This window comes from Lonchura striata, chromosome 34, assembly GCF_046129695.1.
Source record: "Lonchura striata isolate bLonStr1 chromosome 34, bLonStr1.mat, whole genome shotgun sequence".
Classification (NCBI taxonomy): domain Eukaryota; kingdom Metazoa; phylum Chordata; class Aves; order Passeriformes; family Estrildidae; genus Lonchura; species Lonchura striata.
This window is the reverse complement of record NC_134636.1, coordinates 5,215,865-5,230,346: the sequence shown is the minus strand read 5'-3', so window position 1 is coordinate 5,230,346 and position 14,482 is coordinate 5,215,865.

The following is a 14,482-nucleotide window of genomic DNA, read 5'->3' as shown; positions in this document are numbered from 1 at the left end:
CACCCCCATAAAAGAATGTAAACAATATGTTGTTTACAGAAATTGTGTGGGAAAGTTCTCCAAAGGAATGTCAACTCAGAAGGCTTTAGGAAGTCTTAAGAATCAGGGTGACAGGAAGCAAAGCTTCCCATCTCAAAGGAGGCTGTTAAAAGGAGTCTGGATCTCAAGGACAAAGAGTAGTATCCCTTTGGGAGAAGGCACAGTGGATACTAATAAGTATTTAAGCAAAGTTCAGGGAAAAGGAGCTAGCAGGTAAAGGGAAGAGCAAAGGTGGAATATTAAGCTGCACAGTGGCAGTCTCAATCACCTTGTGAATTATTATCAGAATCAGAAATCAGTGAGTATTGTAAGTCATGTGCTATTAAAGAAAGGCAAAGTTCATTCTTCGTTATGGCCCTGTGTTGAACCAGCAGTGGTTCCATGCATAGTTCTCAAGTATACCTGGAAAATATATTGTACATTCCATAGGGAAAAAAAAAAAAAAAAAAAAAAGGAAAAATAAAATAAAATGGATACAATAAATTTCCCACCAAACCATGTGCACAAAGAAAATAAAAAGACTGTTTGAACAGCTGGAATTTAAAACTTGTTATATCCCTGAGTTATTTATATTAATAAAGGAACAGCTACAATTAAGGTTAAAATTATCATACACACAGGAAGAGAAACAGTCCTGTTATTATGGCTACCAAGAACTCATACCCTGCGACTGTGCTGGCAAAGGGCTCTGTGTTATTGGTGGTAACTTTAGATAGACATAAAAGTGTTTTTAACCACAACCACTTGAAGCACATGAACCGCTGTCCCAGCCCGTGGGGATCAAGAGAGTGCAGGGCTGAGGCTGACGCATTTCTGCTTTCATATTCAGTCCCTTAATACTTTTCTGAAGCTTCAGTATTGAAACCAGACTAATGACATTCTCTGTAGCAGCCGCAAAAGTGGCTAGAAACAACCTAACCAAAGTGTACATAGAGGGGTTTTTTATGTTGCCTCTGCAGTTGTTTCTGGACAGAACTTTACTTAAACCTAAGGGAGAAAATGTAGCCTTAAGTCTCTTGGGTTTTTTAAATAATAATTGTCTATTAGGAGAAGTATCCAGGTTTTCACTCCCAGTCCTAAAGGAGAAAAAGCAGGTCACAAGGCAGCTTAAACCTTTTAAAATGTCATGAAATCTTTCCAATCTGCAGTTGGAAACCCTGACTGTGAGGAGCAGAGATTGTGGATGTAGATCATTGTAGCTGCACAGAGCCCTTGGAGAAGGTAGTAGAAATTCCTTAGGCAGAATCAAGCACAGAGAAAAAACCCTCAGTATCTGCAAGATCTTGATAAGAGAGATGCAGGAATTCAGCAGAACTGCTTGAAGTAAATACATTTGATCTAATGCTGTCTGAATTCTGATTCCACATTGCCAGTGGAGTCGGTATGTAGCAAGCGCAGGGAAGCTCCTCACTTTGGATGAAATGCTCTGGAGGTAGTAAACACTTTTATGTGGACCTCATCCAAGAATGACTGAAGTTAGTGAGGGCAGGATTTCAACCTCAAAGTAATTTATAAAGGTCAGTGAAGTAAAAAGAAAGACTGTTATTGATTTTTATGGGCTTTGAATGCACTTGTTTTTCACCTTTGGGAATTTCAGTCAGATCAGAACTTTGTAAGTCTGATCTGAGCAACAAGAAGTTGTCCTTTTGTTAGGTATTTTCCCACACCCAAAACCACTAAAAACTCTCCCACATTTCAGTATGATTAGCTGTTGCTGTTCAGGTCTGTGGAGAAGGTCCAACCAGAATAAATAAAACCAGGAGAGAAAGCTATACATTTTGGAATCATATTTCATCACTTATGCCACAATATGCATTTTTTTCCAAATGACATTTAATTGCTTTCTTCTGAGGAGCTCCGTTTAAAGCAAGGTTTTCCTAAATAAATCCAGAAGTTTCTACATCTCAGACAAATGACACATCCTGCATTTAATCTGATTTCAAATAATTCCACTTGAAAACATGTTTTCTAATTTTTTTAGGTGAGTAAAATTAAGATCATCAGAGTTGAGAAAAAGGATTATTGTTTCCCAGTTCTTTCAGTCCAATTGCATGTTTGCTTTTTTGATTCTCTACGGGGTCTTTTTAATGGTCTGTAAATGAAGCACAAAACTCATATATTAGGGCAAGAAATGAAGGAGATACATCTTGTGCATATGCTTAATAAGGGCTCAGGAAAGTAGTAGATATTCTGGAAAACCCTGTCTTTCCTATCCCCTTTCTGCTTTCCACACACATGGAGCAAACTCTTCAAATGAGAGAGAATGGATATGCCAAGTCTAGGAAACACCTCCTATTTCCCACAGAAGGGTAGCTGAAGAACGTTATGCAATTTGACATGCTGCACCTGAAAGTTAAGAACTGAAGAAACATTCATGGTACAGCATTCAATGACAACTGCAGATTCACTTGTTTCAGCTCGAGTAGCCAGTTGTATGGACTGTGGTCTGTCCTCCTTCAGACAGGCAGTGGTCCCAGAGAGCTTGGCCAGGCACCACAGAATTTTCCTGTGGAACAGACTTTCCCATAAGTGCTGCTGTATTTCTTATGCAAAACATTCACTATTGCCTTAAGTCCAAGGCTGCCTTCTTGTGGAGTCCATTATTGTCCTCCTGTGCTTCCATTCCCTGCATGCAATTCAAGGTCATTGACTTTGGTGGATGGGCAGTTGTTGGATCAGAGCTGCTGAGGCTCTCAGCTGTGATGCAGAGCTCTGGTTAAGCTCCTCTGTGGAGCCTGTGTGGAAGGCAGGAGCTGCCTGCCCCTGCACTAAGACTTGAGAAGTTTCAGAGAAGCTGCTTGGATCCTTTGGGTCATGGAGCAGGCTCCTGTATGCAGGAGTGCTGCAGCTTTGCTCAAAGGTAACTGGGGTCTAGACCAAGAGGGAGCAATTATCAACTGCTGCAGGGAATCTGCACTACCAGAGCACATAGTACCTGTATAAGCATTTATGTTGAATAGAGTTAGGCACTTATTTTCCTCTTCTTTTTCCTTTTTTTTTAAGTGAGCAGTAAATGTGGTAAAAGAAATGGAGCTCTGGAGGCAATGAAATAGACAAAAATTTGTTCCAAGATCAACTGAAAGAATTTTGAAGGCTAAAAGGCAATTTTCCTCATTCTCCTTGTATGAAACATTTGTCTACGGAGACAAATGTGCCAGAGTAGTCTGCTGTCGTGGTTTGACACGGAAAAAGAAATTTTCTTAGAAGGAAGAGGTCAGTTTGGATATTGACCAATTGAAGGTGGACACGCCTCTGAGAACACAGAGGGGTTAAAAGCAAAATTCTCAGGAGAACTCGATCTCTTTAGTTTCAGTCAGCATGCAGTGCAGACTCTCCCCTGCCCTGCGACGAGCTGGATGGGGGAGGGGAAAAGCCATGTGGCCTTGGGAGGTAGTCCCAAGGGTGCAGGGACTGGGACCAGGCTGGCCCCCTGCAGATGGAAGGGTGGAGAAAACTGAGATGTCTCCATTCCCCCCGCACCCCGTCAGAGTCTCTCTCTCTCTCAAGAGAAAAAGACAGAGGCAGTTTTGTCAGCAGTACGCTGCAGGGAAGGAGAAGAGTGGGGGGGGCCTCAAGCTGCCCAGCTGCCTGTGGAAACCAGAGCCTGGGCAGTGAGCCATCCTTGGGAGTTGGGACTTTTAACCCTTCCTTGAGAAATGAAAGCTTTGTGAAATTTTTCTCCTCCTTGACTTGAAAGAGAGGAAGAGAGACAGCTTAAACCCTAGGATGTCAGAAAGAGAAATTCTAGGTGGGAGGAGATGATGGAGTAGCTTTTGGCTAGACTTTTTCTTGGTAGTCACAGACTAAACCAATCTTCTCCTCCAAGAGAGACTGTATTTTAAGAGGATGCTGGTGGGCCAAAGAGACCTGCTTCAGCTGAGAAAAGACAGAAGTAGAGCGAACAGAGAAAAGTTAGGGAGGTTTGTGGTGGTACCCCCTGTCTTCAGAGAAGAAGAAGAGAAGATCTCTGTTCTTAGACCCTCGGCCCAGGGGAAAATGGGGGGGACTGTAGTCCCAAAAATGAAAAACTGAACTGCTGTTTTTTCCCCTCTTGGCAGGGCATCCTTGAAAGGAAAAATCCTAAAAGCAGTCTGTCTATCCATGCATTGGTAGTGACAGCACTGTGCATGGGAAAGGAAAAGAGTCACCATGGAAAACTTTTTCTCCAGGTGGTGCCATGTGTGACATGGAAACACATGATGTGGCATCTGTGTTTCTTGGGGGGTCTGTGGCACAAGAGAGGCTCCTCTCTTCCTCGATGGACTGAGTATCGATTGTCTGGAGGGTGGAAACCTGATTGGGGTCCAGATTGTGTCTCGCTGTGGTTTGTTGGAGTTAGGTAGTGGAAGAAGGAATGCTTTGCAGAGTTTTCATTTTAATCTTTGTGTGGGGGTTTTTTTCTTTCTTTTTTACTTTTATAGTAGTAGCTTAATAAAGTTTTTTTCCTTGTTATTAAGCTTGTGCCTGCTTTGTTCTGTTCTCGATTTCGTTTCACAGCATTCAATTGAGAGATTGCATTTTCATGGGGGCACTGGCATTGTGCCAGTGTCAAACCATGACATCTGCTTTGACATTTTTACTTCTGGTCCTTTTTCATTAGCATACCTTATAAATAAGGAAGCACAAAAAGCTTCTTTTAAAAGCAATGATGACAAAAGGGTGGATTAAAATGCTTTGTTTCAGAGTAAATTAAATATCTGGAGTTGTCCAAAAATACCTGTTTGTTGTTTCTATTCTGACCTCTCCAAATGGAATCTAAATAATATTTCTCCAACTTTTTCCACTCACACACCAAGAAAAAAAGCCTTTATTCTTCCTACTGTCTTCAGAAGTTGTCAACCATACATGAATTATGTGAGCTATCTTGAGGTACAGTTATGTGACCTAAAATCTATAACTTACCAGGCCAAATACCAAGCATTCTGTATGCTTGAACAAAGATTATTTTGCATTTTAATGAAAAATATACTGCAAGTAAGCTGAGGATTTAGAATTTTCTTATTCTCCTACCTAGAGATACTGTGAACATCAAACACAGATGGAAGTTGCAGTTAATAAAGTTTAGAAACTTCAAAAAAAAGAGAGAAATTGCTTTTTTAAAAAAGAAAATTTTTTTCTTAAATGGCATTTGTGGGAGGGGACTTGGGAAACTGTCCCCCCGAATTACCCTGGGAGGTGACAGGTGTGTAGTTCCCCGCCTCCCCTGTTATCAATCAGTATGTCTGTCATCCCTTGGTTCTAGAAAATTCTTTGTTCTTTATACCTCCATTGGTTCCTTCCCTGAAGCCGCTCTTTCCCCTTACCCTCATTGGTTATAACCCTGCCACTCGACCCTGACTCTGCCCCCGAAGCCTTCCTTCACTGAACGCTTCATGCCTGGACCCTCCCTCTCTTGTCCCAGTTATAATCCCGATTCCGCCCCCTGTTCGGCGCTCTCAGAGCGAGCTCCCTCCCGGAGTGGTTGTTTTCCCTTCGCTCCCTGAATTGCTGTTCCTCAATAAACCCTCCTGGAAATAAAGCCGCCTGTGAGCCGTCCCGCCTTCATAGAGGAAGATTTCATTACGCTATCCGGCTTTCGAGGACTCGGCTCTCTGACAAGCTGAGTAGTCAGAGACCCAGAAGCCCTCAACTGGCGCCCGAACAGACTGGCCCCTCTCAGGAGTCAGCCGCAGAGCGTCTCCTCGGCTGCCTCGGCTCTGTGATCCGGCTGCCCGAGGACTAAAAGCGCCGTTCGCCGCCAGTTCCACGAGCGGCTGCTCTTCGTTGAAGAAGATCGCCTACCTCGCGGGCTGCAGACACCTCGTCCTGGTTCGACTTCGAGTTTGGGAGCAGACTCCGAACGGGACGAGATCTGCAGCGCTTCCTCTCCCCTCAGAGGCTTTTTCGTTTTGACAGCGGTCTTCTTTGTCGTGAGTTCCTGGTGCCCTGTCTGGCACCCGACCCTGTCTCTTTTCCTTTTCGTTTCTCTCTTTGTCTCTTTGGGGATTTCCTTTTTTCTGCAGTGAGAATGGGCAATCGCCTGTCTCCTGCCCGGCGGGATTTTTACCTCCACGTTAAATCCTCCCTTGTTTTGGGTAACATTTCTTTTAAAAAGAGGGACCTTAAGGCTTTTGTTAATCTTATTTTCGATAACTTCCCTGACACCTCCAGGGATGATTTTTCTTCTCTTATTTTCTGGGGAAATATTGGGAAACTGTTATACGCATTACAAGTAAAGGGGAATTTTTCTGTGGGGCATTTTTTTCCACTTTTTCATTCTATTTACACTTTATTTAAACAAAAGGGTGAGAGTTGGGTCCCCGGTTCTCCTAACCTTCATCCCGCCCCCCCCACTCCTAACTCGGTTTCCCCTAAGGGTGGGTCGGGCAGCAGACCCTGCCATAACCAGGCACAGGGCTGCTACCGTCTCCCTGCTGCTCCCCGCCCCACTCTGTCCTCTCCTCGTCCTGGGACTGGCCATCCCAGTGCGAGTCTTTCCTCTCCCCAAAGCCCTCAAACCCCTGTACCCAGTTTAAAACCATGTTATTCGATTCCTGATCTCTGTCACCACACCTCACAAAATGGCGCCGGCCACATGGCCGAGCAGCCCGCCACCAAGGGACAAAATGGCGCCTCCTCTCCACCTCCTCACTCCCTTCGGGCCCCTGCCAGTCCCCCTCAGGCTCCACCCCCGTCGAGTGCCGCCCCTGCGTCGGGTCCCGCCCCTACCACCGCGTCGATTGTTACGTCGTCGGGACCCGCCCCTCCAGCCCCCATGGCCACACCCCTGGGTGGGCCCCCGGTGGGAGGGACCGGCCTGCAGGAAGGCCACGCCCCTGTGGGAGGGAACCCCCTGCCGGAATGCCACGCCCCGGTGGGTGAGCCTGGCCACGCCTCCCCTCAGGCCTCTTCTGGTTCCCACGCCACCGGAACCGGAAGTCGGCCTGGCCGGAAGCAGGCCATCTTGGCCTGCCGGGCTTCATGCCACCGAAGCCCACCGGCCAAGGGGAAGGTCCGAGCCCTTGCTCGTCCTGCCTCATCCTCCGATGAGGATGAGGACAGCGACAGCCCCCGGCCCACACCTAGGCCGGGAGGTGGGTGGGCCCGGATCAGGGCAGAGGCAATTAAGGATGGGGATTTGGAATTCGCAAGAGATCTGGGGCCGTTCGCAGCACCTGTGGTGAGGACCAGGGGGCAGCGGCCACACTGGGAGCAACTCCCATATGTGGAGATTAAAGAACTGAGGAAGGCTGCCAAAGACTATGGTCGAGACTCTCCTTTCTTTAAGAATGTATTGGACCTCGCTTTCTCGGGCCATACATTGGTCCAGCATGATGTTAAATATATTGCCAAGTCCTTGCTCACTCCCACCGAGCTTTTATTGTGGGACATTCAATGGAGAAAGCTCCTCAAGCCTCTTCTGAAAAAACACAATTTAGCAGAGGCAATTGGAGAGGGAGAGGAAGCCATAGAAGCCCTGGCAGGGGAGGGGGAGTTCAGCCAGCCAGAGGACCAAATACTGTTACCCACGGAGGTCCTAGATGACATCAAGGAGGCTGGCCGAGCGGCACTGTTAAAAATCCCCGATGGGAAAACCCCGCTCCAGAACTTTTCAGCTATTACCCAGGGCCCAGAGGAATCTTTCATAAAATTCGTGGACCGGCTGAGGGAGGCCATCGACCGGCAGATAGACCATCCTGCAGCGAGGGAAGAGCTCCTGAGAAAGATGGCCATGACCAACGCGACAGCCGAGACAAAGAAGATATTAAGGACTTTACCTCAGGACCCCGAACCCACCATCGCACAGATGGTGGAGGCCTGCACGAAAGCCGCCTCCACCGAGACCACTGTCGCCCTTGCAGTAAGTAAGGGGATTGGGGAGGCGATGTTGACGATGAACACCATCCGGTGCTTCAGGTGTGGCCAGATGGGCCACATACAAGCCAACTGCCCATACTGGCCCCCGGAGCAACCACACTACTCGTACACACCCTCCCCAAGACCAATACCCAGGAACCCGATGCCCTACCATCAGCAGGCGGGAAACGGGTCGCGGAGCGCGGGGAGGGGCCGCGCGAGGACAACAAGTGGCCCCTCACAGCGCCCAGGCCTCCCCACCATCCGGGAGGACCGGTGGCCCAGCGGACAGTTCCGGAGGGTTGGCGGAGCCACGACGACGGGCTCCGCCTCTTCCGTAGAATCCGCAACTTAGATTCAGACACTCACCGGGTCCTCAAAAGCTCCATCACTGTGACTCTCCAGGATGAGGACCTGGTGAGAGTTCCCGCTGGGTTCCTGGAACCCCCTTACCGTAATTGTGAGGTAACAGTGTTAATACTCGGAGATTGCAGGCTCACACCAGACCGTGTTACCGTCGTTCCTGAAGTGGTGTGTTTTCAGCCGGGGTCCGAGGTCACCGTCTCGGTCGTCTGCCATCAACCACCTTGCACCATCACCAAGGGGCTCCCCTTCGCTGCCATGTACCTCCTCGACGTGGCCGACCTCACCAATCCACCAGTACAGGACTATTTCGCTGGACATGACTCCGGGGAAGACAATTTTGTCTTCCTCACACAAAATGTTTGCAAATCCAGACCAATGATTGAGACTGTTTTATCGCTTCAGGGAAAGTCCATCAAACTGGACCTGATGGCGGACACCGGGGCAGACGTCACCATCATTCCCCGGTCAAAGTGGCCCCGCGACTGGGAGTTGGTGCCCCCTTGTGGCACAATCTCCGGAGTGGGAGGAGCTGTCAACTCCATGCGCAGCAAACACCTGGTAAGTGTGGAAGGCCCTGAGGGACAGGTTGCCACCATTCGGCCTTTTGTTGTTTCATCTAACATCATGTTATTAGGCAGGGACGTTTTGTCCCAATGGGGTGCCCGCCTCGATATCCCTAGCCCTGCATGGGATTTTTAGTATGGGCCACTGCGGAGCGCACCTCCCCACCGCTGAATTGGAAGACCGATGTTCCAGTGTGGGTGGACCAGTGGCCCCTTGTGGAGGAGAAATTAAAAGCGCTCCATGAATTAGTAGAGGAGCAGGTTCGCCTGGGGCATTTAATACCCTCCACTAGCCCCTGGAACACTCCTGTCTTTGTTATTAAAAAACCTGGCAAAGACAAATGGCGCCTGCTCCAAGACCTGCGCAGGGTCAATGAGGTAATCGAGGACATGGGCCCCCTGCAGCCTGGCCTTCCCTCACCCTCCATGCTTCCCCGGGATTGGCAGCTCGCAGTCATTGACATCAAGGACTGCTTTTTCAACATCCCATTGTATCCCGGAGATGCCCCCAGATTCGCGTTCTCCGTCCCTTCCATCAATAGGGCGGAGCCTTATAAGAGATACCAATGGGCCACTTTGCCCCAGGGAATGAAAAATTCTCCAGTGCTCTGCCAAACTTTTGTAGCCCAGGTGCTTTCGCCGATCAGGAAGCTGTTCCCTGAAGCGATCATCCTGCATTATATGGATGATGTCTTGATCTGCGCTGAAACACAAGCTTATCTGCAGATCACACTTTCCAAGACTGTTAAGGCCATTAAAGCTGCAGGGTTTGAAATTGCCGAAGAAAAGATCCAGCTGTCAGCGCCATGGAAGTATTTGGGCTTTCACATTACGGGAAGGACTGTCGCGCCCCAATCTGTCACCGTCAAAGACGACCCACGGACCCTGCGGGATCTCCAGCAGATCTGCGGTACCATCACGTGGATCCGACCTCTCCTGGGACTCACCACGGAGGAGCTGGCGCCGCTCTTCAACCTGCTACGAGGAGATGGCGACCTAGCTTCCCCTCGCGAGCTAACACCTGCTGCCAAAGGAGCCCTGGAGAGAGTCGCTGAGGCCATACGATCCCGTCAGGCCCACCGTGTGGATCGGCTCCTTCCCGTCACCCTTGCCATACTGGGTAAGTGCCCAAACTTCCATGGTCTGCTTTTTCAATGGGACGCTGGGCGGAAGGACCCACTCCTTATCATTGAGTGGCTGTTTCTCCCGCACCAGCCAGCGAAAACTATTTCAACTCCTGCAGAGTTAATGGCTAGAATAATAATAAAGGCCAGACAACGCCTCCGGACCCTCGCAGGGTGTGACCCGGCGTGCATTTACTTACCTCTTAATTTGGAACAATTGGAATCCCTGCTTCAGACAAACGAAAGTTTGCAAATTGCTTTAGACAGTTACCCTGGACAGATTTCCATTCATTACCCTAAACATAAAATATTCAAAGACACGTTATATTTGGCCCCAAAGTCATTCAAAAATAAAACACCTATTAAAGGTGCTCTCACGGTGTTCACCGATGGGTCGGGAAAATCCCACAAATCGGTGATCACTTGGAAGGACCCGGAGAGTCAGAAGTGGGAGTCTGACATCCAACTGGTTAAGGGTTCCCCTCAGATCGCAGAACTTGCTGCGGTCGTGAGAGCATTCAAAAAATTTCAGCAACCTTTCAATCTGGTAACAGATTCGGCTTATGTTGCCGGGGTAGCAGAACGGGCAGAACACGCCCTGCTCAAAGAAGTTCAAAACAAACAGTTATTCGATTTGCTCACGGAATTAATCTGGCTGATCTCCCACCGAGAGCAACTCTATTATATTATGCATGTCCGGGCTCACACAGACCTGCCAGGAGCTATTGCAGAGGGGAACCGGATGGCCGACCTCCTTGCAATGACATCTCATTACTCTGCACCTGCACTTTCATTAACCTTACCAGACATCTTTGCACAGGCAAGGCTCAGCCATGCGTTTTTCCATCAAAATGCACCTGCCCTTGCCCGACAATTTAAAATATCAAAAGAACAAGCCAAAGCCATACTAGCCACATGCCCAAACTGTCAGTCCTTCGCCCTTCCACCGCTGCCAACGGGGATAAACCCCCGAGGGTTGGCAGCATTGGAGCTGTGGCAAACAGACATCACTCACTATAATCCTTTTGGCCGCCTGAAATACCTGCATGTGTCCATAGACACATTTTCTGGGGCCGTGTTCGCGTCACTCCACACTGGTGAAAAAACAAAAGATATCATCAAACATCTATTCATGGCATTTGCCACATTAGGAGTCCCAAAAGCCATCAAAACGGACAATGGGCCTGGATTCACCTCGACAAGATTCGCACAATTTCTACAACAATGGGGAATTGCCCATTCCACCGGCATTCCCCATAACCCCACAGGACAGGCAATAGTGGAACGCTCCCACAAAGAGTTAAAAAGGCTGCTAGAACAACAACACGATTCGGCTCTGGCCATGACACCAGTTGAAAGATTATGCAAGGCACTTTATGTTCTTAATTTCTTAAATTGTTCTGACCGAGAGCCGAATCCCCCTGCACTCAGACACTTTTGCAATAACACCAGGGCAGTTTTGAAAGAGCGTCCGCCAGTCCTCATCAGAGACCCAGAATCAAAAATCATCTCAGGGCCGTACCCTCTGATAACGTGGGGGAGAGGGTACGCTTGTGTTTCCACAGCCCAGGGTCCCAAATGGATTCCTGGAAAATACGTCAAACCGTACCTGGAGAGCACTACCACGGACCCCCCAGCGAGGAGCAACCCAGCGACCCCATCACAATCACCACCAGATAATGCAGTGGCGTGGCGACGGAGAAAAAAGAAGAGGACCGGAAGACCACCCAACATCATCTCCCGGGTCCTCATCACAAGGACATACCTACCTCTGCAAGACTTAACAACTTCCGCCACCCCATCCCCTCCTGTGCCGTTCCCTCTACCCTCATACCTAACCCGTCATCCCTTTACCCCTCCGTCCTGAAATTTATTTTTATTTTAACCCAAAAGGGGGAGCTGGGGGAGGGGAGGGAACCAAATGTATGTTGGTAATATTGTTTTGTTTAATTTTAGTACTAGGATGGCTGCCAGAACATCATTCACCCAAAAGGAACAACAGAAGATGTCCCACTGCGCCCAGCTGGTTGCAGCCACGCTTTCCATCCTCCTGTGGCTGCATGTAGCAGATGGCTGGGTGGTACCACAGCCGAAAGAAAATGTCTGGATCACGCTGGCAAAGTCCTTGCAGCAGGATAACCTATGTCTGGCCATGGGCAATGTGGACAATCCCCTGTCCACTTGCCTGGTGGGGGTCCCCTTGGTAGCTGATGATTTGCCGGTATCCAATTCCGACCTGCTCCGAACCACGGGTAGGAGGCCTAACCCGGTCGATACTTGGGATGAGTGGACCAAAATTTTGCCCAACAGCAAAGAGGAACCCCAAGAATTGGACTTACTGGGGTCCTCCACAGCTAGATATTGTGTCAAATTCTATTATAGGAGGCCAAGTCAAAATTGGCACGGAATTGACTTGGCCAAAGACACATACCGGAAAGATGTAACACCTATCAGTAAAAAATATAACAGCCAAACCTGGTGCAATTATACTAGCCAGGTGATTTCGGTTTCATCCACTCATCCCAAGACATTGCCCAGGGGGATGTTTCTTATCTGTGGGGACAGAGTATGGTCGGGAATTCCATCTCGGCTCCAGGGAGGCCCATGCAGCCTTGGCAAACTTGCTACCCTCACTCCAAACAGAACTCAAATTCTAGATTGGAAAAAAGAAAGACAATTGGCACGCACCAAAAGATCATATGCTCAATTCGACGAAAATTGTGACTCCGAAATTTACGATTGGGGAAAAACAAAGAGGGTCGCTGTATCCATCTTTTTACCATGGTATGCAGCAGCTAAGGCCCTCGGTGAGCTTTCTCACCTGGAGTGTTGGATAAGCAAGCATGCCAACGCCTCGTCTGCCGCCCTCTCCGATCTTCTGGCAGACCAGCAAACCACCAGGCAAGCCACATTACAAAACAGAGCGGCTATTGATTTCCTGCTGCTCGCCCATGGCCACAGCTGCGAGGACTTCGAAGGATTGTGTTGCTTCAATTTAACATCACGGAGCACTTCCATCCAAGCCAACATCCAGCGGATCCGGACCGAAGTACAGGACATCAAAACGGAAACTTCGGCTGTGGACCCCGTCCACAAACTATTGATGCAGTGGGGCATTCCCGGGTGGGCAGCCTCCATTTTAAAAGGACTCTTTTGGATTTTCATAATTATCCTTCTCATTTCAGTTGCCTTAACCATCTTCAAAAAGACGCTTACCAAGACTTTGGCAAATATTTATTTAATTAACAAGAACGGGGGAGATGTGGGAGAGGACTTGGGAAACTGTCCCCCCGAATTACCCTGGGAGGTGACAGGTGTGTAGTTCCCCGCCTCCCCTGTTATCAATCAGTATGTCTGTCATCCCTTGGTTCTAGAAAATTCTTTGTTCTTTATACCTCCATTGGTTCCTTCCCTGAAGCCGCTCTTTCCCCTTACCCTCATTGGTTATAACCCTGCCACTCGACCCTGACTCTGCCCCCGAAGCCTTCCTTCACTGAACGCTTCATGCCTGGACCCTCCCTCTCTTGTCCCAGTTATAATCCCGATTCCGCCCCCTGTTCGGCGCTCTCAGAGCGAGCTCCCTCCCGGAGTGGTTGTTTTCCCTTCGCTCCCTGAATTGCTGTTCCTCAATAAACCCTCCTGGAAATAAAGCCGCCTGTGAGCCGTCCCGCCTTCATAGAGGAAGATTTCATTACGCTATCCGGCTTTCGAGGACTCGGCTCTCTGACAAGCTGAGTAGTCAGAGACCCAGAAGCCCTCACCTCTCCAAGCCGGGAACTCTCCCGTTTGCTGAATTCGGGGATCCCAAAACAACGAGGGAGCCTGGGCCGATCCCCCCACTCCTCCAGGCTCAACCCTTCCCTGCTGGGGAGATGCCAAAGCATCCTCAGGGAGCATTTCCCTGCCCTCAGGGGAATTTCTCACAGATGCCTTGCACTGACTCTCTGTGTCTGTGTGCACACAGGAGTGCCTGTGCTGGGGAAATGTGGCAGAAATGCTGCTCTCTGAGGGCTCTGAGTGCCCTAGATAGCTGAGCCAGTCAGGCCTGTAAGTGAGGTTAAATCACAAAGTCTAAGCTAAGTTAAATGCTTCTAAGAGTTGTTCTTTTGCTAAGTTGTTATGTTTAATGTAAGTTATAAGCTGAGTATTGTTAAATGTTATTCCTCTGTTGATTTGCAAAGTCATAGGTTATGTTAGGTTAAATACTATAAAGTGCTGTTATTTTGCTAAATTGTGAAGTTGAAGGTAGAAGCTAAGGTATAAGTTAAATCCTGTTAAATTTGATCTCTGTTCAGCTTTTTTGACTGTATTCCTTTTATCCTTGCCCTCGCTGTCCTTGTGACACACACACACACACAGACACACACATAGGGACAGTCCTCTGATCATTTTTGGTTTGATTGACTGGATTTTGTTTGGCTTTGTTGTTGCGTTGTTTCCTTGGTGTGCCTGAAGTGTCCAGTCAGGAATAGAGTGACTCTTGCCACGGAAATTAGTGGTGCTGTCACTTAATATTAAATCTGTTTTTTTGTTGACCCCTTGCCAGGGAGTTTT